The sequence below is a fragment of the Saccopteryx leptura genome, chromosome 1 (genome assembly GCF_036850995.1).
Source record: "Saccopteryx leptura isolate mSacLep1 chromosome 1, mSacLep1_pri_phased_curated, whole genome shotgun sequence".
Taxonomy (NCBI): domain Eukaryota; kingdom Metazoa; phylum Chordata; class Mammalia; order Chiroptera; family Emballonuridae; genus Saccopteryx; species Saccopteryx leptura.
In genome coordinates this window covers 269760400-269785874 of record NC_089503.1, presented here as the reverse complement: position 1 = coordinate 269785874, position 25475 = coordinate 269760400, and the positions used below count along the sequence as shown (strand labels likewise).

Here is a 25475-nt window from a genome sequence, read left to right as displayed (position 1 = left end):
CAGTAGCAGCAGACATGTAGCCCACAGTGGATTACAAACAGCTGAAGCCATCCCAGGAAGATTTAGAAATTACACAACTGAAAGCTGGAGTCAGACAACACCAACCCTATACTCAGATAGCTACACAAACAACATATTTGAAGGAGCAGTCTATATAGAGACAAAATGGGAAGACAGGGAAGTGCAATTGAAATGAATCAACAAGAGAAATCCCCAGAAAAAGAATTGAATGAAATGGAAATAACTAAGATGCTGGATGCAGAGTTTGGAATAATGATTGTTAGGATGCTCAAGGATCTTAGAGCAACCATAGATAGACAACATGAGCACCTAAACAAAGAGATTTCTGGCATCAAAAAGGACATTGAAATCATAAAATAAGAATCAGACAGAAATGACAAACACAATATCAGAAATGAAGATTACACTAGAAGGAATTAAAAGCAGGTGTGATGAAAGAGAGGATCAAATCAACGATTGAGAGGACAAGATAAGCAAAAGCACGGAAGCAGAACAGCAAAAGAAAAGGAGGATCAAAATGTCTGAGTAAATTCTAAGAGAACTCTGTGACAATAGGAAGAGAAACAACATCCACATCATAGGGGTTCCTGAAAGAGAAAAGAAAGAACAAGGGATAGAGAACCCGATTGAAGAAATCATAGCTGAAAATGTCTCAAAATTGATGCAGGAAAAAATCACACAAGTTCAAGAAGCACAGAGAATCCCATTAAAAAGGAACCCAAATAAACCTACACGAAGACACATCATAATTAAAATACCAAAGCTAAGAAATAAAGAAAGAATACTAAAAGCTGCAAGAGAAAAGCAGTCAATCACCTACAAAGGAGACCCCAAAAGGATGACATCCGACTTCTCAACAAAAACACTTGAGGCGAGAAGGGAATGGCAAGAAATATTCAAATTAATGCAAAACAAGAGCCTACAACCAAGATTTCTTTATCCAGCAAGGCTATCATTAAAAACAGAAGAAGAAATAAAAAGCTTCCCATACAAAAAAAAAAAAAAAAACCCTCAAGGAATTTATTACAACCAAACCAATGACGTAAGAAATGTTAAGAGTCCTGTTGTAAACAGAACAAGGGGGAGTGGGAATCTAGTAAAAGAGGAATGTGGAGTTAAGATTTAAGAAATGCGTCCAAATTGAAAAAGAAGAAGTAAAACTATCATTATTTGCTGATGATATGATACTGTACATAGAAAACCCTAAAGTCTCAGTAAAAAAACTACTGGCCCTGATAAATGAATTCAGCAAGGTGGCAGGATATAAAATTAATATTCAAAAACCAGTGGCATTTTTATACACCAACAATGAACTGTCCAAAAGAGAAATTAAGAAAACAATCTCCTTCACTACTGCAACAATAACAAAGAAAGTACCTAGGAGTAAATTTAACCAAAGAGGTTAAAGACTTGTACTCAGAAAATTATAAAACATTGATAACAGAAATCGAGGAAGATACAAACAAGTGGAAGCATATACCGTGTTCAAGAATAAGAAGAATAAACATCATTAATATGTCTATATTACCCAAAGCAACTTATAAATTCAATGCAATTCCCATTAAAGTACTAATGACATACTTCAAAGATATAGAACAAATATTCCAAAATTTTATATGGAACCAAAAAAGAACACAAATACCCTCAGCAATCTTGACGAAGAAGAATAAAGTTAGAGGTATCACACTTCCTAATATCAAGTTATACTACAAGGCCATTGTACTCAAAACAGCTTAGTACTGGCATAAGAACAGGCATACAGATCAATGGAACCGAACAGAGAACTCAGAAATAAACCCACGCCTTTATGGACAATTGATATTTGACAAAGGAGGTAAGAACATACAATGGAGTAAAGACAGTCTCTTTAACAAGTGGTGTTGGGAAAATTGGACAGCTACCTGCAAAAAAATAAAAGTAGACCACCACTTACATCATTCACAAAAATAAACTCAAAATGGATAAAAGACTTAAATGTAAGTCGTGAAACCATAAGTATCTTAGAAGAAAACATAGGCAGTAAGCTCTCCGACCTCTCTCACAACAATATATTTGCTGATTTATCTCCACGGGCAAGTGAAATAAAAGTCAGGATGAACAAATGGGACTATATCAAACTAAAAACATTTTGCACAGCTAAAGACAATATGAACAAAATAAAAAGACAAACCACACAATGGGAGAACATATTCAGAAATATGTCTGATAAGGGGTTAATAACCAAAATTTATAAAGAACATGTAAAACTCAACACCAGGAACATAACTGAATCAAAAGTGGGCAAAAGAAATTAATAGACACTTCAAAGAGGACATACAGATGGCCAATAGGCAAAATAAAAAATGTTCAACATCACTAATCATTAGAGAAATGCAAATTAAAACCACAATGAGATATCACCTCACACTAGTCAGAATGTCACTCATTAACAAAACAACACATAGTAAGTGCTGATGAGGATGTGGAGAAAAGGGAACCCTCCTGCACTGCTGGTGGGAATGCAGACTGGTGCAGCCACTGTGAAAAACAGTATGGAGATTCCTCAAAAAATTAAAAATGGAGCCTGACCAGGCGGTGGCGCAGTGGATAGAGCGTCGGACTGAGATGCAGCAGACCCAGGTTCAAGACCCCGAGGTTGCCAACTTGAGCGTGGGCTCATGTGGTTTGAGTGAAAGCCCACCAGCTTGAACCCAAGGTCGCTGGCTCCAGCAAGGGGTTACTCGGTCTGCTGAAGGCCCGTGGTCAAGGCACATATGAGAAAGCAATCAATGAACAACTAAGGTGTTGCAATGCGCAACGAAAAACTAATGATTGATGCTTCTCATCTCTCTCCGTTCCTGTCTGTCTGTCCCTGTCTATCCCTCTCTCTGACTCACTCTCTGTCTCTATAAAATAAATAAATTAAAAAAAAAAGTTAAAAAAATAAATAAAAATGGAACTAACTGCCTTTTGACCCAGCTATCCCACTTTTAGGAATATATTCTAAGTACACCAAATCACTGATTCAAAAGAAGAAATGCACTCCCATGTTTATGGCAGCATTGTTTACAAGATCTGGAAACAGCCCAAGTATCCTTCAGTGAACGAGTGTATTAAAAAGCTGTAGTACATATACACAATGGAATACTATGGGGCCATGAAAAAGAAGTAAATACTACCTTTTGAAACAACATGGATGGACCTGGAAACTATTATGTTAAGTAAAATAAGCCAGGCAAGAAATAAAAATATCATATGACCTCACTCATATGAGGAATTCAATGAACAATGTGAACTGAGGAACAGAATAGAGGCAGAGGAGGGATCAAAGGGACCAGTGGTAAAGCGGACAGAAGGAAAGGGGATGAGAGGATGAGATCAGAGAAGGAAAAGATATTGGTGAAATTACATATACATAACAGTGTTATAGAGAGCAAAAGAGCAAATCCTGGAGGAACGCGGGGAGGGTGTTGGGGAGAGGGGACAAAGGGGATATTGAGGGGAATTTCGGGGTGGGGGAAGGATGTATTTGATGGGACACTTGAATCTATGTAAACACAATAAATTTAAATCAATAAAAAAAAAGAAATTAAAAAAAAAAGTAAACCCCTAGCAAGAAATAATCAAGAAAAAAAATAAAGAAAATGCAAATTACCAATACCAGGAATAAAAAAGAGGTCTTACCATAGGTCCTTCAGCCACTGAAAGGCTATAAGTTATCACACTCAACTTACACCAATAAATTGAACAACTTATATGAAACATACAAAACACTTGAAAAAACTCAACATCTGCAACTGAGGCAAGAAAATGTTTAAAAATATGAACAGTCTCACAAAGAAATTGAATCTGTAATAAAAGAGCTGGCCATAGAAAAAGACTTATGGTTTAAGTGGCCTCACTGATGAATTCTGTAAACCTACAAGAAAAAAATAACAATTGTATACCAACTCTTATAAAGACTAGAGCCATTCTTTCAAGGCAAGAGTGACTGCTTTGCCCATTCAGTTCACAAGACCACTTTAACTCTTATTTAAAAATCTGATAAGGGCATTACAAAAAAACACAAGAGCATAACCATATATCTCAGTAACAAAGATGCATAATTCTTTATGAAAATATAAGTAAATCAACCTGGCCAGGTGGTGGCGCAGTTATAGAGCATTGGCCTGGAATGCCGAGGACTCAGGTTTAAAACCCCTAGGTTGCTGGCTTGAGCACGGGCTCACAGGCTTGAGCACAGGCTCACCAGCTGAGCACAGGGTTGCCGGCTTGAGAAAGGGGTTGCTGGTTTGAGCATGGGATCATAGACATAACCATATGGTTGCTGGCTTGAGCCCAAGGTCACTGGCTTGAGCAAAGGGTTACTGGCTCAGCTAGAGCCTCCCGGTCAAGGCACCTATGAGAAAGCAATCAATGAACAACTAAGGTGCCGCAACTATGAGTTGATGCTTCTCATCTCTCTCCCCTCTTGTCTGTCTGTCTCTCTCTCTCACACACACACAAGATGCAACACCTATCCTTCTCAAACTATTCCAAAAATTTAAGAGGAGGGAAAACTTCCAAGCTCATTTTATGAGGCATTCATTATCCTAATTCTAAAACCAGGTAAAGACACTACAAAGAAAGAAAACTATAGATCAATATCCCTGATGAATTTAGATGTTAAAATTCTCAGCAAAATATTAGCAAACTGAATCTAGCAATACATTAAAAAGATCATACATCATGATCAAATGGGATTTATTCTGGGGAGGCAATGCTGGTACAATTTCTACAAATCAATCAATGTGACTTATCACATAAACAAAATAAAGGATAAAATCACATGATCATATCAATAGATGCAAAAAAAAGCATTTGCTAAAATCCCACACCAATGTATGATCAAAACTCTCAGCAAAGTGGGAACAGTGGGAACATACCTCAACATAATAAAGGCCATATATGACAAACCGACAGCCAACATCACACTTAATGGCAAAAATTATAAGCAATCCCCTTCTTAAGATCAGAAACAAGACAGAGGTGTCCCCTTTCACCACTCTTATTCAACATAGTACTGGGAGTCCTAGTCACAGCAATCAGACAACAAGAAGAAATAAAAGGCATTTAAATTGGAAAAAAAGAAGTAAAACTGTCATTATTTGCTAATGACATGATATTGTACATAGAAAACCCTAAAGTCTCTGCCAAAAAACTACTAGACCTGATTATTGCAACAAAAAAATAAACTACCTAGAAATAAATTTAACCAAGGAGGTAAAAGACTTGTATTTGGAAAATTTTAAGACATTGAAAAAGAAACTGAGGAAGATATAAACAAGTAGAAGCATATACCATGTTCATGGATAGAAGGAATTAACATCATTAAAATGTCCATACTACCCAAAGCAATCTATGGATTCAATGCAATTCCTATTAAAATACCAATGGCATACTTCACAGATCTAGAACTAATATTTAAAAAATTTTTTAAAAGATACCAAATAGCCTCAGCAATCTTGAAAATGAAGAACAAAGTAAGAGGTATCACACTTCCTGATATAAAGCTATATCACAAGGCCACGGTAATCAAAATAGCATGGTACTGGCATAAGAATAGGCACGCAGATCAATGGAACAGAACAGAACCCAGAAATAAACCTACACCTTTATGATCAATTAATATTTCACAAAGGAGGCAAGAGTATACAATGGAGTAAAGACAGTCTCTTTAATAAATGGTGTTGGGAAAATTGGACAGGTACATGCAAAAAAATGAAACTAGACCACCAACTTACACCATTCCATTCACAAAAACAAATTCAAAATGGATAAAAGAAGCCATAAAAATCACAAAGCTATAAAAATCCTAGCCTGACCTGTGGTGGCGCAGTGGATAAAGCGTCGACCTGGAAATGCTGAGGTCGCCGGTTTGAAACCCTGGGCTTGCCTGGTCAAGGCACATACGGGAGTTGATGCTTCCAGCTCCTCCCCTCTTTCTCTCTCTCTCCTCTCTCTCTCTCTCTCTCTCTCTCTCTCTCCCTCTCCTCTCTAAAATGAATAAATAAAAAATAAAATAAAAATTTATAAAGTGTATGTCTTTTACCCTCATACACTGTTGGTGGGAATGTAAAGTAGTACAACCATTATGGAAGAAAGTATGGTGGTTCCTCAAAAAACTGAAAATAGAACTACCTTATGACCCAGCAATCCCTCTACTGGGTATATACCCCCAAAACTCAGAAACATTGATACGTAAAGACACATGCAGCCCCATGTTTATTGCAGCATTGTTCACAGTGGCCAGGACATGGAAACAACCAAAAAGCCCGTCAATAGATGACTGGATAAAGAAGATGTGGCACATATACACTATGGAATACTACTCAGCCATAAGAAATGATGACATCGGAACATTTACAGCAAAATGGTGGGATCTTGATAACATGATACGAAGCGAAATAAGTAAATCAGAAAAAACCAGGAACTGCATTATTCCATACGTAGGTGGGACATAAAAGTGAAACTAAGAGACATTGATAAGAGTGTGGTGGTTACGGGGGGGGGGGGAGGGGGGAATGGGAGAGGGAAAGGGGGAGGGGGAGGGGCACAAAGAAAACAAGATAGAAGGTGACAGAGGACAATCTGACTTTGGGTGATGGGTATGCAACATAATTGAACGACAAGATAACCTGGACTTGTTATCTTTGAATATATGTATCCTGATTTATTGATGTCACCCCATTAAAAAAATAAAATTATTATAAAAAAGAATCCTAGAAATAAACATAGGCAATCGACTCTCAGATATCTCTCATATCAATATTTTTGCTGATATATCTCCTCAGGCAAGTGGAATAAAGGACAAAATAACAAATGGGACTACATCAAACTAAAAAGCGTATGCACAGCAAAAGATACCATTAACAAGATAAAAAGATAACCCACACTATGGGAGAATGTAATTGCCAATATGTCTGATAAGGGGTTAATAACCAAAATGTATAAAAAACTTCTAAAACTCAACAAGGAAGGTAAGCAATTCAATTAAAAAATGGGCAAAGGACCTGAATAGACATTTCTCCAAAGAGGACATACAGATGGCCAATAAGCATATTAAAAAATACTCAGTCACTAATCATTAGAGAAATGAAATTAAAACCAAAATGAGATAGTACTTCACACCTGTTAGAATGGTACTCATTAAAAAATCAATACACAAGTGATGGAGAGGGTGTAGAGAAAAGGGAACCCTCCTACACTGCTGGTGAGAATGCAGATTCCTGCAGCCACTGTGGAAAACAGTGGGGTGTTTCCTCAAAAAATTAAAAATGGAACTGCCTTATGACCCAGCTATCCCAGTACTAGTAATATATCCTAAAAGTCTCAAAACACTAATTCAAAAGAAGATATGCACCCCCGATGTTCACTGCAGCATTGTTTACAATAGGCAAGATCTGGATACAGCACAAATGTCTGACAGTGGATGAGTGAATACAAAAGCTGTGGTATATATACACAATGGAATACTACGTCACCATGAGAAAGAAGGAAATCTTACTTTTTGCAACAGCATAAGTGGTCCTGGAGACTATTATGCTAAGAAATATAAGCCAGGCAGAGAAAAACGAATTCCATATGCTCTCACTTATATTGTGAATCCAGTGAAAACTGTAAACTGAGAAACAAAATAGAAACAGACGCAGGGTCTCAAAGCACAGATGGACAGCTGCCAGAGGGAAAGGACAAGAGGAGACAGGATCAAAGAAGGTGAAGGGATTAGCCAAATTATATATACATAACTCACATCAGACAACAGGGTAGTAATAACAAGAGGAAAGGGGGGAGTGGAAGTAGGGATGGTGGGTGGGGGGCAACAGGGTGAAATGGGGGTAGAAAGAGACTTTGCATGGGGCATGGGGGGCACAATGCAATGTGTAGGGGTGTTATATTGAGTAGGACACTTGAAACCATTTCAACACAATAAATTAAAAATAAAAATTTAAATTAAATGGTCAAAGATGGAAAGAGACTTTGCTTGGGGAGATGAGCCCATGATGTGGTGTGCAAACAGTGTTTTATTGAGTTGTGCACTTGAAACTTATATGGTTTTGCAAATCAATGTCACCCCATTAATTCTATAAAAAAATAAAGGAAGACAAACAACAAAAACATGTTTCCATTTAGGGAAACTGTGAGAACAGTGTTGGAGTAGAGTGGCATCCTTCCACAAACTTCTGTGATTTTAACTCTGGACTGAGGAGGCAGTACACACACGCTTAGCCATCTCCGATATCATTCTTTGAAAAGCAGAAATTATGAAATCTTGGTTAAGTTTCTTAGGATACTGTCTGAATGAAGCCAAAAAGGAGAAAATGCATTTGGATGTCCTAAAATAAATTTCTCAAAATACAAAGAAAAAGGGGGGAGTGGTCAAAGAATTTGAAAACAAAATATACATTGGACAAAAAACACATAAAGCTCATTATCATTAGAAAAATGAACAGTACTAAAACTGTTGTTCATTACCACTGAGATACCACTTCATGTCCACAAAGACAATATAGAGGACGAACATAACAGAAAGGACAATATACAACAAGAGTAGGGCAGTGGTGACCAGAGCTGAGAGAGAGTGGATGGACAACTGGTGATCTGGTGCTAAGGCCAGAAGAGTCACTGCAAATAGGCCTGAGGGAACTTTTAGGGTCATGGCATTGTCCTAAAATTGGAATGTAGTGATCTTTGTATAATTCTGTAAATTTACTTAAAAAAAAAAAAAAAAAAAGCCCTGAACTGCTCACATAAAATACCATATTTCCCCATGTATAAGACACTCCCATGTATAAATGTACCTTATATTTGGGGCCCAAAATTTGAAAAATGTATTATTACACAGTTACTGAACCCAAGTTTTATTCATCATAAAATTCATACAACTCATCACTGTCAAAACACCCATCCATTAGCTTGTCCTCATCTGTGTCTGAAGACGAATCACTGTCTGCATATATTGCCTCATCCTCAGTTCCATCCATGGCATTTGAAATGCCACACTTCTTAAATGACTTGACAATGATCTCAATCTTGATATTATCCCAGGATCTTCTCACCCAGGTACAAATTTCTCCTATAGCTGGTTTCTTCACTCTTCCTGCTGATGTCAAATTGTCCCCAGAAAACTTCATCCACTGGTTCCATTCATCTCTCATGGCAGCTTTGAAGGGTTAATGCTGACATCAAGTGATTGAAGCTGGGATGTCAAGCCTCTGGGTATGATGGCAAGTTTTGTTTTTTGCTCTGCAGCAGTCTTCTTTGTTTTTTGTTATGTGTGCCCTGAACTGATCAAGCACCAATAGGGCAGGTTTGTGTAAGAGCCCACCTGGTCTCCTTCTCCAAACTTTCTCAAACCAGATCTTCATCTCATCCTGATCCATCCAGCCCTTGTCATGAACATGGACAATCACTCCTCGAGGAACGTCTTCTTTCGGCATTGTTTTACGTTTGAAAATCAGCATAGGAGGCAGCTTGGTTCCATCGGCACAAGCTAGAACAACTGTATAATGGCTCTTTTCATATCCACTTGTCTTCAGAGTTACAGTTTTCACCTGGGGTAGGATTCCCAGCTCCTGCATCCTTCAGGGCCTGGATGGTAGCTCTAGTCCTTGCAATCCCTTTAGGAATCTAGGGTGGCTTCTAGTACAATATTTTCCTCCTAGGTACATGCACTTCTAGTAGGGCTTCCCCTTGCCCTCCCTCACCAGAATGGCCCCCCCCTCCAAAGGGAACCACTGTGGGGTTCTGTCAGTTGCAAAGTACGTCTGCTCCAATGATGCATTCCAGGACTGGGGACATAGCTACAGGATGGGCTTGGGGGCCCACTGTGAGATGAACTTGAGCTAAGAAAACTCCATCACTTGACCTTCATAAGCTCCTACTACGACTGGGTAGCAACAGTGATGATTTATGTCTCCTAGAATCAGTGTCAGTTCAGAGCCAGTGTACGGGATCCCTGAAAAGTCTATTTCCTTCTCCTTAATACACAGCCACCTGGGAAAATGCTGGAGCTCCCTCTGAGAGAAAGATTTAACAGTATAAAATTTTGGTAGCATTGTGGGGTCCTTCCTCAAGAGGTCCCAGCCTCCTTGTCACTCAAGAGATTCTGAGTCTGTAAACTGGTTCAATCTGGGAATCGAGGGGCCATGACTTTTTTTTTAAACCCAAGTGAGATTTGTGCTCAACTGACCTATATTCTGCATATATGGATCTGGTGAGAACTGAGTAGACTGCCATCTTCTTCTCTTCTGGGGCACACAGGCAACAGCCACCGGCACAGGTCTTGGAGCTAGGCTTCTGGCTGCTTGACTCTGCTGTCCATTATAGTACCATCCTCATTTGTCTTTGGTAATTGAGTGCTGTCACTCGGCCCTGCTCCTGGGATCTAATTATCCCTACTGCAGAGGGATCTCAGCTCAGTGGCAGCAGTTCCCACTAATCTCTGGCCTGCATAGACGAGCAACTGCATACATCTTTAAGGACGGTTAAGGCTCCCCTCACAGTCATGGTAAGAAGTGTGTCCTCTGGGCCCTGCCAAGTAGGTGAGCAGGTCTCAAACATAAGTCCACTCTACCACCCCAATCATCCTCAGCCCTGGGTCCTTCCTCTGGACTGACCCAGGCAGTCTTGATGTCTCAGACTTCATCTAGTGTAGGCCACCTTTTGGTTCACGTCTCAGACAACCAAGCAAACCTTTCTAGTGATAGCACCCGATGCAGAATCTGGGCTCAGTGGGCCTGTTTCAGTAAATTCAGCCTGATCCAACTGTTTCTTTCATCATGACCCACACCTTTGATATCCATCCCCTACATATTTTCTGGGCTCCTGTGTATAGGGGGACAATCATGCAGTTCTTTTGAGTGTAGCACACACTTTATGCCTCCTCTTTTTGGATCTGCTGGGACCACGTCTAGCAACACATCTAGAAGCACAGAGGGTGATGGGGGTGCATCCTGAGGGTAGTCAGCAGTGTCCTGCAAGGCAAGGGCCTCAGCAAGGGCCCTCACAGGACCTTCTGGCAAAGCATGAACAATCTCAGGTGGGCGGGGAGGGCCGCTTACTAGCAGAGAAGATTCACCAGAATTTAGAGGTTCAATTTGCCTATCTCACCAGCATCTTCCCCTATATCCACAGTCCCATGTTCAGGGTGCCATTTCCTCCCAGTCAATGCCCTCAGTCTAACAGCAGATACCATGTGAAGGAAGGGTTTCAATTTACCTTACAATCCAACCACTCACAGGATGACCTGCTGGATCTGGTGTTTAGGAACTTCAGGATGGAGTGACAGGGGCCAAGGGTTTATTTCAGGGCAGCATACAGAAATATTCAGCTCATTCATGCAGCACCCCAAGCTCATCCTTCCCTTTCCCCACTTTGTCCAGTGAAGTGAGGAGGAGCCAGCTAATCTCATCCTATTCATTAGTTTGACAAAAAAACATATTAGGTGTCAAACGCATGACCAGTGAGAATCTTGCCTTTTTAAAGTCTTTGACTAGGAGTACTGCATAGTGGTATCTGTGTATCTCCATTGCCACACCATGCCATGTGCTATCAGCACTCCTAGACCATTAGAAACAAGCATTATTAGTAGATTTAAATCTAATCAGATTAGAGATCATAGAAACTGTAGAACCAAACTCGCCCTTCACTCTCAATACCAGAATCTGTATCAGTGTTCTCTACAGAAAACCAGCAGGATATACACATTCATCCAAGAGAGGGAGGGAGGGAAGGAGGGAAGGAGGAGGACGAGGGGAAGAAGGAAAAAGAGGGGAAAGATTGGTTTATTTTAAGGAACTGGCTCATGTGATGACATAGATTTTGATTAACATACACAAATGAGCATTCTATGGTTTCTTTGCCCAACATTCAGTTTTAAGTGAGTGTAAGCAGTAAGGGTAAACAAATGTGTAACACCAGGACAACACCACACATGCTGATTGAACTTGTAGGAGGCACTGCTTTTCATTAGAGAGTCTCCCGTGCTGTGAGTCTGCTTCCAAGACAAAGCTGTCTGGGTCCAGTCATGAGGGCCTGAGACACATGCAGGGCACAGACCCTAGAGGACCACCATCAGCATCCTCCTGCGGGGGCTGCAGAGGCTTTCCAATTATGCAGCCAGACAACGGGGCCCAATAGTCTGTATGTCCATGTGGCCTCTGAGAAAGCCAACAGGGGTTCGTTCACCTTAAAGATGACCAATTTGCAAATTAGATCTAAAGGAAACTGATATGGGGGGTGGGGGTGGAATATACTCCTATATGAAAATCTCAAAATTAAAGGTGCTCTAGGCCCATGTTCATCTGACATGAGCTGGAGTCATCATAACAGTCCAGAGATGGAAAGCTCATTGCTCATATGTACAGGCTTTTCAACTGTACAGTCAGAAAATTTCTTTTAGTAATCCAAATTTTCTTTTCCAATACCTCACCACTAAAGCTTCTTGTTTAACTAACTTTCTAGACAAAAAAAAAAGTGTCACACAACAGCTGTTTGGTTATGTCAGACCGGCTGCTCTCCCCTCTGCTCCGCTCAGGCTACCAGCTCTTAGTCTTGATAGATATGTGTATTCCAAACTGCCCTCTTGATGTTCCGCTTATCTGTCAGACCTCACCCTTACTGGACTATCGCCTCTGAGACAGAGAAATTCCAAAAAGCTGACAAGCCACCCCAAGGAGGGGCTCTGGACATACCAGGACTTTTGATTCAACACCCACATGCTCCAAGCCCCCAAGGGGGAGCATTCCAGACATACCAGGACTTTTGCCTCAGTGTCCCCTCAGGCTCTCCCAAACACTATATAACTCGCCCCTAGTCTGTAACCGGCACTCTTCTCCCCTGAGAAGTGCCCGGCAGGGTTCCTTTCTTCCTTTCAATAAAGCCTGTTACTCTGGTCTTTCGGACTCCCATGGATTCCAACATTTGGTGCTGAAACCTGGGACAGGGGACTAACTGCCTGGACAATCCCTCTTTGCCGTCCAAACTTACAACCAGGGAAGCAATGGGCAGCGGCAGCTCATCCGGGCTTACTCCCTGATTCTGTTTGGACATGTAATTGTAGGTCAATTGGCCGGCAGTCTAACCCTGTCCTGAACCCCTGCTGGACCAGAAAGGTATGGAGTTTCTCCCTTCCCCTTCCCCCGTTGGCCTCCAGATTTCTCTCTAAAAACACCCCTTCCTGGTCAGACGGTTTTGACTTTGGACCCCATATCTATGGGTGGTCTGCCTCTACTCCTTTATGGACTTCTACGAAAGTCTAGGCGCGCCTAGCCAGGCCACTCTCCTACGTCCTGGGATCTCAGCCTTGGGGTGATGACCTCTTGTCTGAGACTCTCTTTCTACGGAGATTTTCTCCTCTCAGAACTGTGACTGAAGGCAGGGACGCCCCCTTCTCTCACCAGTCTCCTCTACTGTGGGCTCCTCCTAGTCCAAACCATCCAGCCAGGCTCCCCTTGGAACATGGGCTCCTCCCAATCTCAGGCCTCAGAGACTATTCCTCTACTCCTTCAGGACTCCTCTACTCCTTCAGGACTCCTCTACTCCTCCGGGACTCACCCTACTCTCTGAGGTTCACAGTTTGGGAGGTTTCTACTCCTGAGTGGCTAGCTTCTACTGACTTCCTTGAAAGTCTAAGCGCCTAGCCAGGTTGCTTTCTACTACCATTACTATATCCTAAGAGATCTTGACAATTTCTGCCACCGGACGGGGAGGTCATAAGAGATTCTTTACGTGCAGGCTTTTCCTTCTCCGTTCTCTCCTGTCCTTAATTTCTGTGCCTTCTGTTCTACATGCAGGCCGTTTTTGGCCAGAGAAACCTCACCTAAAACCTCTGCTCCTAATCTTTCCTTCTCCGCGGACTCCCAACTCTCTCCTCCTCCTGCCTTACCCCTGAGGGCACCCCTCTCTCTCGGGACCCCTCTCTGGTCCCTCCGCAAATCAGATCTCTTCCCTCCAAGCGCCCCCTCCCTTCTCCACTGTGTTTTTCATCCCCTCCCCCCTACTTTGAAGCTGTTTGCTCTGGCTGCAGTGCCTGTTTCTTCTCTGACCCTTCCTCCCTCCTTACAAACTGTGACTGTGCCTCTTTCCTCCTCCCCCCCTCCTTAGAGCTCTAAATCTTTTTTGACTCCTCTGACCACGTGGAGCCACACCAGGACTCTACTCTCCTCCCCTTCCTGCAGATTCTGACCCTCCTTCTTTTCCATCCAGCTGCTCACACTGTCCATCTATCTGCTTTCTCTCTTCCTCCCCTCTATGCTGGCAATTCCCTGCCACCTCTAAAAACTTAAAAAAGCAGAATTGTATATTAAGCTATGTAAGTAATCCGTCTTGTCTCTTTGTTTGTCAGAAAATATCTCTAGTATAATTTGAATTGAAACAAGTAAAGCGCGCTCATTTAAATTCCTTAATTCATATGTGTATCTGAAGTCTATGTTTAATGTATAACTTTGTCTGTTTCTAAGGCCTTAAACCAATAATTACCCACCTCTTAAATCAAGGCTTACTCATCCCCATGGACTCTCCCTGCAATACCCCCATCCTTCCTGTTCAAAAACCTTCAGGGGCTTATCGCCTCGTACAAGCCTTACATCTAATCAATGAGGCGATAGTTCCCCTCCATCCAGTAGTCCCTAATCTCTACAAGTTATTGTCACACATTCCCTCAAACACCACTCATTTCAGGGTCCTAGACCTCAAGAATACCTTCTTTACCATTCCTCTACAACCTGACTCTTACTTTCTGTTTACCTTTATGTGGACTGTCTTACCCTAGTAGGGGATCAAAAACAGCCCACACCTGTTTGGGCAGGCACTAGCTCAGGATTTAACAGCAAGCAATCTCAAAACTAGTACTCTCTTACAATATGTAAATAACCTACTCCTCTGCAACCCCTCCCTGCCTGCCTCAAGGAGACACACCACCACCCTTCTTAACTTCCTCGCTGTAAAGGGATATCCTGTCTTCTCTGCTAAGGCTCAACTTCACTCTCAGTCCCTAGTCTATCTAGGCATCACCTTAACGCCCACCACCTGAAGTCTCACCCTAGATCAAACTCAGACCCTCCACAGTCTCCAACCACCTACCACCACAGATCAAATCTTTTCTTTTCTCAGTCTAGTAGGCTTCTTTAAACACTGGAGTTCCAATTTTGCTCTTAGTCAAGTCCCTCAGTGAGATCTTCTGAGCATGGCTTTTAAGGTCTATAATGGCCAAGGAAGTAACAGAAAAGGCAAATAAAGCCCAAAAGAAGTCAGGAAATACCAGCGTTTAGCATATGCTCTTAAAGGCTCCAGTGCCCTAAAGGGTTTCATAGAATTGCATCAGGGCCCTGGCTCCAGAGTGGAAAGAAAGGTCATTGAACTGAAGCCTGCCAGGCTTCCCGGCCCCATCAAGGGACACACCTCTGCTGTGGAAAGAGGAACACGAGAAGGTATGCTGCCCCCTTGCTCCACGGAGGGAGGGTTCAGTCTCTTCTAGCCCTGCTCCAGCTACCTGTCACCTGACCTTGCCCAGAATGCTGGGAATTGCCACTGAAGTCCCAAGGACATCATTCACGAGCCTAAGGTATTTCTTCCAAGTAGCAGATAAACTAATCTCATTTCTTGTAAACACAAGGGCCATCTACTATGCCTTGTCTAAATATTTGAGTTTTATTTATCCCTCAAAGATCTTTACTGTAGGTATTGACAATCTGATTTTGTTACTTTATTTAATGTATAGTATCTCCATTATTCCTCTTGTCTCAATGCCCCATGCCTATTGTAGGCTGGGACCTGCTGCTAATTCCAGTTAGAAGCAGTGGTCAGTAGGACTTAAACTGTAACTGCAAAGTAGTAGAAATGTAACCACCCTTTCCCTAAGTACAATACTTGCAGGATTTACAGGTTACTCAGCAGTACATCACCCAAGGACTGACTTTCACATGGACAGGTCCACACACAGTGATCCTGACAACTCCCACTGTTGCTAAGGGCGGCTCTTTCCTTCACCCTGACCATCTGGAGCTCAGAAACAGAGAAACAAAACCGACCTCTTGTCCTTCTACTCTCTATTCACCTCTCAGCCTGCCTCACCCAATCAGGGGTTTTCTACTCATATGGGACCAACACCTTTATGTGTCTCCTTACTAACTGAACAGAAACCTGTACCCTAATCTATCTCACCCCAAATATCAACCTAATCCCACCCCATGAGCCTCTTTCAATTCCTAGTACACTACCCGTCAATCTAAGGACCAAACGAGCTATACAGGTAATTTCTCTTCTTGTTGCTTTAGGAATCTTTATAAAAGTAGGTCTAGGGGCAGGGGGATTGGACACTGCTCTGTCTTATTTCTACTCTCTCTCTCTCTCTCTGAAGTCTAGCGAATTTGTATACATGGAATCAGCAGTTTCACACAAACTGGGCATCTTGACTATAATTGCCTTTCATTAGTCCACTCACTCTTCTATTTATTTTTTTAACTTTTGGACCCTGCCTCTTACGTTTGTTCACTAGTTTCTTACAGAACCACATGCAGACCTTCGCCAATCAGATTGGAAAAATCTACCTAACCCTACACACCAACACTGAAACCTGTCCTCGTGAAACAGTTAAATCTGAAACCCTATATCAGCAAACCTCCTAAATCCTCTTTCAACCCCTACAGGCCCCCTAACTCTAAAGCTCTCCTGTATCCCTGAAGAACTAGGAGAATGAATAGCATTCACCTCTTAACACTTCTCAGTCTTTTTACCCTTAACATAGTAAGGGAACAAGATCGCTGGGTCTTCTTGGCTGAAGAAGAGCCTACAAATGGACATGAAACATTTCTTTTAGCTCAAACTAACTGCTCTCTCCAGGGCTGCCAGGAAAGAATATTTCTAACTTTACCATGGAAGAACTTTCACCACCCGCTATACAACCCTCCTCATCTCTGCATTCCTGATCTCCAAATACTTGCCTCTTTCTTTATCAAGTTCCTACAGGCCGGGATGAGAGAACTCTCTAGGATTACCTACAATCAAATGCTCCTACACTCCTATTCTCCAATACCCCAAGGAGAACTTCACGAGGGAAATATCAAATAGGTAGGGATGACAGCAGGAAGAAGCCACCCCTCAGCTCGAGAAGTTCCCTCCTGAATGTTCGCCAAACCCCCTTCCTTTTAATATTCACTCCTTCTAAAAACTTACACCAATAGGTTCCCCGTCTCTAAAAATCTCCACATGTCCTCCCATTCGAGAAGAACCAGACCAGCACGTCTCATGAGGCTCAACCAGGAGACCATGTATCACCATGTCACTCTGTCCACTCGGCACTCGCAGCAGGCAATTCACAATTATTACCTTGCAAAAAAAAAAATTTTTTTTTTGTATTTTTCTGAAGTTGGAAACGGGGAGGCAGTTAGACAGATTCCTGCATGCGCCCGACCAGGATCCACCCGGCATGCCCACCAGGGGGCGATGCTCTGCCCATCTGGGGCATCACTCTGCTGCAACCAGAGCCATTCTAGTGCCTGAGGCAGAGGCCATAGAGCCATCCTCAGCGCCCAGGCCAACTTTGCTCCAATGGAGCCTTGGCTGAGGGAGGGGAAGAGAGAGACAGAGAGGAAGGAGAGAGGGAGGGGTGGAGAAGCAGATGGGTGCTTCTCCTGTGTGCCCTGGCCGGGAATCGAACCCGGGACTCCTGAACGCCAGGCCGATGCTCTACCACTGAACCAACTGGCCAGGGCCAAAATTTTTTTACTTCCTCACTCAGGTTTTCAGAAACATCGCCTGGTTCAGACCTTACAACACGGAAATTGATGACCTTCTTAACTGGATAGGGGACTTGGCTTGGCAAGGTTCCCTTCTTGAGTTCTCTCCAGAAGAAGCAATAATTTTCCAATGTTTTCTCCTCTTTCTCCTCATCACCCCTCACCATATATTATAAAATTAATAACTGCCTTTCTTTTATATGTAACCACAGAGTTGAGAAATGATAGATATGTGTATTCCAAACTGCCCTCTTGATGTTCCGTTTATCTGTCAGACCTCACCCTTACTGGACTATCGCCCCTGAGACAGAGAAATTCCAAAAAGCTGACAAGCCGCCCCAAGGAGGGGCTCTGGACATACCAGGACTTTTGATTCAACACCCACATGCTCCAAGCCCCTCAAGAAGGAGCATTCCGGACATACCAGGACTTTTGACTCAGTATCCCCTCAGGCTCTCCCAAACACTATATAACTTGCCCCTAGTCTGTAACTGGTGCTCTTCTCCCTGGGAGAAGTGCCCAGCAGGGTTCCTTTCTTCCTTTCAATAAAGCCTGTTACTCTGGTCTTTTGGACTCCCATGGATTCCAACAATTCTCTCTCAAAAGGAGCAGCTTAAAGTCATTTGGATTTTCAATCAATTCTTCACTTTCTCAGTGGTCCTCTTAAAATGTGCATGCCATACTCTCGATCTCCCCCAAAGAGCAGGATTGAGTCACAAATTCCTTATTAAGATCATGTAAAGCTATTTTGTCAACCACACAATGCAGCTTGCATTTGAACACAAGATTTGAAGTGTTTAACAGCACTTTGTTTCCATAGCAGTTTGTTTTTCTGATTTGCTTTTCAAAATCCTGAATCAGATTTTGTCCTTTTCTTATGTATATTCTATGTTTCTTGTACATTCTAGAGGCTGGAATCACATACAGAATGCACCAGGACTGCTTAAATCAAGAAGAGAGATGGTCTGAAACCACACAGCATAGTTCTTGACTGATGTGAGAGCAGACATTTCAGCAGAACCAGACTTCCAGTAGGAAAGACAACGCATGACAAAGAAACATAAAATGTAAGCAGTGAGGCCAGCAGGACACCTACAGGAAACCATTCACTCTCATTCTTGCAAGTCTGAGGTAGTGATTTTTAAGTATCAGGAGATCTGAGCCCAGCAACCCCTGGGGAGGACTGTTCTTAAAGTGAAATTAGCAAGAGAGAGATAAGGCAGGCTTTGTGGTCTTTTCGCTATGTTACTTGCAGTTCCCCTATGTGTGCTTTCAATCCCTACGAGGCCAGCACAGGAGAAGTGGGGATGGACAAAACAGGGACATGATGGGATCGATACAGCGGTGACCTTTCTAAAGGGAGTGCAGGCTCTTCTGGCACAGGGGGGAGGGGGGGGGTGCCAGGTCCCACACACAACAGAAAGAACAATTGTCATTGAGGAGCCACTGCACCACTTCACCTGCAGGTGTTGTAAGGTACCAAAACTACAGAATTAATATTAATATTTTAAGAGGCTTGAAGAACATTTTATTAATTTGGGTTAAGGTGTGCAGAGAAATTGTGAGAAATAGTCCCTGTACTGCAGGGGTCCCCAAACTTTTTACACAGGGGGCCAGTTCACTGTCCCTCAGACCGTTGGAGGGTCGGACTATAAAAAAAACTATAAACAGCCCTGGCTGGTTGGCTCAGCGGTAGAGCGTCGGCCTGTCGTGCGGGGGACCCGGGTTCGATTCCCAGCCAGGGCACATAGGAGAAGCGCCCATTTGCTTCTCCACCCCCCTCCCCTTCTTCCTCTCTCTCTCTTCCCCTCCCGCAGCCAAGGCTCCATTGGAGCAAAGATGGCCCGGGCGCTGGGGATGGCTCCTTGGCCTCTGCCCCAAGCGCTAGAGTGGCTCTGGTCACGGCAGAGCGATGCCCCGGAGGGGCAGAGCATCGCCCCTGGTGGGCGTGCTGGGTGGATCCCGGTCGGGTGCATGCGGGAGTCTGTCTGACTGTCTCTCCCCGTTTCCAGCTTCAGAAAAATACAAAAACAAAACAAAACAAACAAAAAAAAAACTATGAACAAATTCCTATGCACACTGCACATATCTTATTTTAAAGTAAAAAAACAAAACGGGAACAAATACAATATTTAAAATAAAGAACAAGTAAATTTAAATCAACAAACTGACCAATATTTCAGTGGGAACTATGCTCCTCTCACTGACCACCAATGAAAGAGGTACCCTTCCAGAAGTGCGGCGGGGGCCGGATAAATGGCCTAAGGGGGCCGCATGTGGCCCACGGGCTATAGTTTGGGGACCCCTGCTGTACTGTGTGACTGGCATGACCAGGATGGCCCTTGGCATTGTATTGTAAATGCAAAGGGGAGGAAAACATGGATTCCCAGACATTCCACCACACCTGTGGGGAAAGGAGTGAATGGCTAGCCAGGTGCAGGAAGAGAAAAGCCAAAATAAACCTTTTCTTATAGCAATGAGCCATTTGCGGGCATTTGTCCCCATGGAAACTACCTCTCCTATGTAAATGCATGTGGTTAATACATGTGACTCTGGACAGAGAGATGGTGGATGAACACTAGAAAATATAGGAATGCCTTTTAATATGTAAAGAGACATCTTTCTACCATTGTGTTGACTTGTAAATTTTGTTTTCTCCAAAATGATGTATGGCTTGCAAATTGAACATGGTCCTATCATGTTAAAGACATATGACTATAACCAATAGTGGTAAAGGGCTCCTAATTACAATTTGTGCTTCTGTACTTCCCACTTACAAAACTATAAAAACTAAGTAGAACAAAGGGCCAGCACGCTCTCCCTCAGATTTCTTTCGGAGTTGCCGCCGCTTGGCCAAGCTAGACAATAAAGCTTTGGTGTGTAATCGACAGACTTTGTTCGTGTCTTCAATGTTTCGGGTCCCTCTGGATTAGGCTTAACAGTCATCAGTACAGAGCTACCAAAGAGACCCTGGCACGGGAACAGTGAACCAACAACTTGTGGGGCTGACCCTACAATGTTTGACTTAACATTTCTTTCTCTTTGACTTAACATTTCTGTGGGTCATCAGTAAGTTTTCAGGAAAATGAACAAATAACATAAAATGAACTAACAGCTCCCGTTTCTCCAGGCAGTCAGTTTTTAACATCATTTCCTTGTAGGGATTGAAAGCACACAAGGGGAACTGGGAGTAACATAGCAGACAGACCACAAAGCCTGCCTTATTTCTCTATTGCTTATTTCCCTTTAAGATGGTTATCCAGATATAAAGGCAGATTTGGCAATAATATGGCAAATCAAAATAGAAGACCCAATACTGAAGGCTGATACATTGAACCTATGAAGTACCCTCAACAACTACGTCAGCATTTCATACTGTGAATGGAAACAGGGCACGGCTCCAAGATGGCAGGAAAAGCTGGACTTTCGTCGGACAGCCTTTCTTGGATGCAAGTGAGGCTGTAAGCAGAGAAATCAGCTGTCTCCCAAAGGGTGGGGGCCAGTCTTCCCTGCATCAGCCCCCTTCCATTCCATCTTCTGCAGAAGCCACCAGGAAGCTGGCCCCGTGAAACACCTCGCAGGGAGCTGTGGGACCTGGGAGCCCAGGGAAGAGCACTGTGACAGAGGCATGTCGAGGACTATGGAACGCAAGTGGCTAGAGGGTGGTGAGAAGACCCCTAGTGTACTAGCACATACACTTCCTGAAGGCGATGTGATGGTACATCTTGAGTGTGGGCCATGGGGCCCAGATAGCTGCTCAAACCATATTCCGAATGTTTCTGTAAAGGTTTCTGGATGGGATTAACAATCAGTGGACTGAGGAAAGCAGATGTCCCTCATCCAGCAGTTGACGGCCTCCCTCCCCTGAGCAAGAAGGAGTTCTGCCTGATCTGTGGTGGCACAGGGGATGAAGCATCAACCTGGAATGCTGAGGTTGCCAGTTCGAAACCCTGGGCTCACCCTGTCAAGGCACGAGCCTTGGGAGTTGATGCTTCCTGCTCCTCTTCCCTTCTCTCTCTTTCTCTCCCTCTCTCCGTTCTCTCTAAAAATGAATAAGTAAAATCTAAAAAGAAAAAGAAGTTCTGCAGAGCAGACGCCCTCAGACTGGAGCTGCAATGCTGGCTGTCCCTGAGCCTCCAGCCTGCTGACCTGACCTGCAAATCTTGGGCTTGCCAGCCCCACATCATGTAAGCCAATTCCTTAAATAAGTCCCCTCCGCAGGTGCAGTACACACATTCTGTTGGTTCTGTTTCTCTGGAGAACTCCGACGAGCAGAGCAGGAACCTGTGGTCTGCCCAGGGCTCTGCTGTCTCTCCTGGCTCCCACAACAGTGCTTGGCAGGTGCCAGGTCCCCAGTGGTAAGAGTGTGACTGACAGAATCCCCTCTCGCTTATAAAGAACTGACCTGAGCCCAGCGCATCTACATGTACACAGCCGTGTCCCAAACTAACTTCAGGTTTGGGGCCCTGTGCCAGCTGCCACCACCCAAGAGAGTATTGGAAGAGACGGAGCATTTTACCCACTGCGGCTGCTTTGGTTGTCCTCCCAATCAATAATGACAGAGGTTAGAAAGAACACCTCTCAGAAAGACTTTTTAAAAAAAATAACAATAGAGCACTCTCCCTCTCAGAAGCATGCCAGGCCCCCCCTCCCCCAGGCTCATTACCTTTGCCCTTCTCTCAAGCTCTAAGAGCCCTTCTCTGCCTCACTGATTTGTTTCCTGAGCCCATTCCTTCTATCACTCACTTCTTCCACCATGTGGCTTTCTAAATAAACTTCTTATACATATAAAAAATGATAGAAATATAAAACAGAATTTTAGATAAAAATGTTACAAGTAGGCAGCTAATTAATTAGCTGTTAACAAAGGAAGGAGCACATGAGGTCAGATATTGAGCCCGATTAAGTAGGAAGTGTAGAAAGTGGCAGCTTTGCAGCCACCCCAGTGATGGAGAGGGAGGAGATGGCGCAGGCCTTTCACTGGGCACACCAGCAGAAGCCAGAACGGCAACCATAAAGGGAGGAGACAACCCTGGGGAAATATGGCGGAAAGATTGGTCAGGGTAAGGGCACAAGCCTGGAGAAAATTTGGAAGATTGGATAGTTTGAAAAAAGCCTGCTCTCTCCCAAGGCCAAGGAAATGTAACAGAGTCGAACACAGGCCCAGTCTCCGTTTGGCAGCCGCAGAGTACACTTGAGGCCAGAGACTGTGCTGCCCAACTGAAGCCCTGGGTGCTGGGATGATGGCACTGCAGCTCTGGGCCCTGACCTTTCTGGTCCTGCTGGGCACTGGTGTGGGCCTGGAAGCTGGGCTTCTTCCATAGCGAGAGGGAGCAAAACCATGTGGTGTGAATGGGGCATCAGCGGGGTGTCACCTGGGGCAGAACATCAATCAGTTCTGTTGCTAGACCCACTAGGGAAGTGCCTCAGAAGTGCAGTAGTCTTTTCAGGGAAATCTGAGCCCTGGACACCCTTCCTTCTCTTGGACTGTGCTTTTGCTTTCTTTTCTCCTAAACTTTAAGGGTCCCCATGAGATGTACAACCAGGGGAGCAACAGGCTTTAAGGACTCTCTCCTTTTTGCTTTTATAACGTCTGGTCTCAAGTCTAGGCAGCCCGGTCCAGGTACACTCCCGTTACTGTGATCTGGCTTGTCTATCTTAAGCCCTTACTTTGTTTTTGCTCTAATAAATCTTGCCACTGGCACTTAAAACCCTCCTACACATGTGCAAGGCCACTAGCCATGGCCATGGCCATGCAGGTTCCCACTGGATTCGGGCAGACCGTAAAGGAACTGTGGAGCCAGAAAATGGTGAGCCATTCCATTTATTAATCTCGTTAACAACAGAAGAGCAAACAGGCAGGGAAAACTGTTTCCCTTTCTCTCAGGGCTCCAAAACTTTGACTCAGTCTGTGGTTCCACAACCCAGGCCCTTTCTCTGAACTTATCCTCGGGACTCACAGGCCTCCACCAACCTTCCCACTCCCCAGCAAAACAAACAGGCTGGGCCTGACCAGGCGGTGGCGCAGTGAATAGAGCGTCGGACTGGGTTGCGGAAGGACCCAGGTTCAAGACCCCGAGGTCACCAGCTTGAGCGCGGGCTCATCTGGTTTGAGCAAAAAAAAGCTCACCAGCTTGGACCCAAGGTCGCTGGCTCGAGCAAGGGGTTACTCGGTCTGCTGAAGGCCCGCGGTCAAGGCACATATGAGAAAGCAATCAATGAACAACTAAAGTCTCACAACAAAAAACTGATGATTGATGCTTCTCATCTCTCTCTGTTCCTGTCTGTCTGTCCCTATCTATCACTCTCTCTCTGTAAAAATTAAAAAAAAAAAACAGGCTGGGCTAAAATCAGGGCTCCCAAACCCCTCAAGCACTCTCCAGCAAAACAGGCCTGGCAGAAATACCCTTTCTCTGGCAAACAACAGCAAATAATCACTCCTCCCCATGGAGGCAGGCAATCTGCAATTTGCAATCTGCTACCCTGAGGGCAAGCACCCGCAGCCTTCCATATACTATACACACATGAAGCTGCCCCAATACAATCAAGCAAATCTAAAAAACACTGGTTTACTGTAAGGCCAGGGGCTGCTGCTGTGGCCATGCAGGTTCTCATTGGATTCAGGCAGAGAGTAAAGGAACAGTGGAGCCAGAAAATGGCGCGCCATTCCATTATTAAAGTCTTGTAATGGTGGATGAGCAAACACACAGGGAAGACCGCTTCCCATTCACTCAGGGCTCCCAAAGCCACGAATCATTCTCTGGACTCTCCCAGACTCACTGGCCCCCACCAGCCTCAGCAGGGCTCAGCCAAACAGGCCCAGCTGAAATCTCTGGGCTCCCAAGCTCCTCAGCTCTTTCTCTCTCTTTCTCCCTCCTTCTCCCTCTCCCCTCTCCTCCTAAACAGGCTGGGGCAAAAAACCCCTTCTCCAGCAAACAAGAGCAAACAATTGCCCCTCCCAAGCAGGCAGGCAATCCATAATTTGCAATCTGCTGCCCTTGGGGCAAGCAGTCACAGCCTTTCATAGACTACACACATGGCGCTGCCCCAATACAAGTGAGCAAACCTAAAAACATTTGTTTACCCAACAGCACGTGTCCCTGAAATCCATTTCCTGTGACACTGTGGAAGAACCTATTTCCTCCAGCAACCAAAACTTTATCTCAGTGTGCTAAGAAAGGGTTCTCAAGGAGATAGATGCCTTTATGAAATGTGGTCAGAGGGCTGCTTCATGATGTTCGTATGCTGACACCAATTCTGAGCTGTGGTTTTCCCCCAGCACCAAACAACTAACTCAGTTCTGACACTGCCTGCCTGGAGACAAGGTCAGACCCCACAGGCCTCCACCACCTTCAGGATAAAGCCTCAGTCCCACAAGAGTGACCCCATTTACAATGATAATGGCAAATCCATGCTTGTCACCTGTGCTTTTGACTGGTTATCAATCAGAGGTTTCCACAACCCCCTCCTTGGGTTCCACTAATTCGCTAGAGTGGCTCACAGAACTCAGAGGAACATTCACCTGCTTATCATAAGGAATGTAATTCGGGAACATCAGATGGGAGAGATGCACAGGGCCAGGTATGGAGAAGCGTGAGAGGTTGGGGACGGTGTTGGGCAGATAAAATATATTATGCTCACTTTGTTAAAGATGGCGCTGCCCATGTGGAAGCCTGTTGCCCAGGTGATAACATTAGT

General features: G+C 43.9%; 1 protein-coding gene and 1 non-coding gene across 3 annotated transcripts in view; one reads left to right on the top strand and one right to left on the bottom strand.

The window, feature by feature from the left end:
- SNAP47 (synaptosome associated protein 47) overlaps positions 1-25475 on the bottom strand; it is a 70081-nt gene that overhangs the window by 33302 nt on the left and 11304 nt on the right. The gene's annotated exons all lie outside the window — the stretch shown is intronic.
- TRNAD-GUC (transfer RNA aspartic acid (anticodon GUC)) lies at positions 19448-19523 on the top strand. The gene has a single exon. It is a non-coding gene; the product is annotated as a tRNA-Asp (tRNA).